This window comes from Elephantulus edwardii, unplaced genomic scaffold (genome assembly GCF_000299155.1).
Source record: "Elephantulus edwardii isolate Elephantulus edwardi_28Jun2011 unplaced genomic scaffold, EleEdw1.0 scaffold00277, whole genome shotgun sequence".
Taxonomy (NCBI): Eukaryota; Metazoa; Chordata; class Mammalia; order Macroscelidea; family Macroscelididae; genus Elephantulus; species Elephantulus edwardii.
In genome coordinates, this window is record NW_006400027.1 from 115,251 (window position 1) to 117,535 (window position 2,285).

Here is a 2,285-nt window from a genome sequence, read left to right on the forward strand (position 1 = left end):
TTGCATGAGTTCCTTGTTTTTCAATGCAGCATAGTATTCCATTGTGCGAATATACCACAGCTTCTCTACCCATTCGTTTGTTGATGGGCATTTAGGTCTATGTTCTTACATCAGATCACATAACACCTACATTGTATAATTGCATGCATTTATATTTTGGGATAACACAATTTAATTCATGCTATTATACTATTTGAAAATTTAATTCATGATATTTTACCTTTTTACTTTATTTCCTTGTTATATGCTTCGCTCCACAATCAATGCTTTCTATTTCAGAAATGTAAAAATCAAAAGACAAATTGCATTGGAGAAGTCGGTTGTCAGGGACCTCTCAAGAGTGTTGGGGGGAAATGATGTCAGTCTAGAAACTAAGATGTGTTGATAAAGGCCATGGTTTCACAATTACATGTTATGCATCAAAGAGCTGGACAATGACTAAGGATAACAGAAGAAGAATTGATGCCTTTGAGTTGTGGTGCTGGAGAAGAGTCAAGAATATACCTTGGACTTCCAGAAGAATAGCTAGGTTGTCTTGGAGAGTGTGAAACCAAGTTTCTCCTTGGAGACAAGGATTTTCAAGCTCCATCTCAAATACTTTGGACACTTGGCCAGAAGGGACCTTGAGGAAGTCCTTGGAGAAAGACATCATGCTTAGAAGGGTGGAGAGACAGCACAGGAGAGGAAGACCTTGAGGAAGTCCTTGGAGAAAGATATCATGCTTAGAAGGGTGGAGAGACAGCACAGGAGAGGAAGACACCAGATGAAGGATTGATGCAATACCTGAAGTAAAGGGATTAAATGTGTCGGACACAGTGATACTGGTTCAGGACAGAGCAGAGTTCAGAGCTATTGTACATAGATTGCTATGAGGGTTGCAGGCAATTGATGACACAAAACAACACGCAAAACACTTTTATTCAATCTTTTTTTTTCTTCTATAATTATATTTTATTAATTTTCATAAACATTTACAGAGATTTTGGGTTTCCAGTCATTCATTGTTGCACTATACTCTCTACCCTCCTCCCAGTTTGTTCTTGTCCAAATGCCACAGTGCTTGTCAAAGCCAGTTCTGATTAATCTTCTTTGTCAGTGTATCCTTTGCCATTCCCTATCACTCCTCCCTGAGAGAGACTTCACCCTGAGTCATAAGGAAAAGGGGATGGTTTTATTCAATCTTATCATCTCAAGAGTATTAAATCAACTCCAAGACCAAATTTCATCTTGGGCAAAATTTCCCTTCATCTGTAAATTTAAAACATAAAGTGTCTGTCTCCAAAGAACAATTGTGGAATAGACACAAAGTAGAAACATTTACTGTAAATTAGAAAGAATTAATTAAGCCCAATTTCTAGCAGAAAAATTCACATCAGCCTCAATACTTAAAAATAATCCTCTGTTCTCTGAGACCATTTAGACTGTGGCCTTTTCCTTTCAGACTGGGATAATTCTGTTACTTCAGCTTTTGCTGACTGGATGCTGGTCTCTTGAGAAGCTAAAGTCAAATAACTTTTTAAACTCATGATAGAGCAGAGCTGAAGACAGGCTGGCATCTTTGAAAACCCAAGGATTTAGGAAGCAAAATGAGAAGAAACAAGACTAAGACAATGCGGTAGATTAAATTGTGTTTTCTCAATGTATATGAATGTATGTGTGTCTCTGTTTATTTCATCTATCTATGTATTTCATTTATATCTATCTATCTATCTATCATCTATCTATCTATCTATCTATCTATCTATCTATCTATCTATCTATATCTATCTATCTATCTATCATCTATCTGTATTTCATTGACTATGCAAAGGCATTTAACTGTGTGGACCAAAATTGTGACGAACTCTGAGAAGAAGGGGAATCCTAGAACACTTGATCGTGCTTATGTGAAACCTATACTTGGACCAGGAAGCAGTCATGAGAACAGAGCAAGAAAACACTGCATGGTTCAAAATTAGGAAGGCTGTATACCAGGGATGTGTCCTATCTCCATATCTTTCAATCTATATGCAGAACAGATTATCTGGGAGGCTGGGCTCTATGAGGAGAAATGTGGCATCTGAACTGGAGGAAAACTCATCGACAATCTGTGTTATGCAAATGGCACAATCCTGCTTGCTGAAACTGAGGAGAACCTGAAGTGCTTGCTGCAGAAGGTCAAGGAGTTCAGCCTCCAATATCGATTGAAGTTCAATATAAAGAAAACACTACTGAGCCAATTGACAGCATCATGATATAGTGAAGAAACTGAGATTGTTCACAGCTTTAGTTTGCTTGGCTCCACA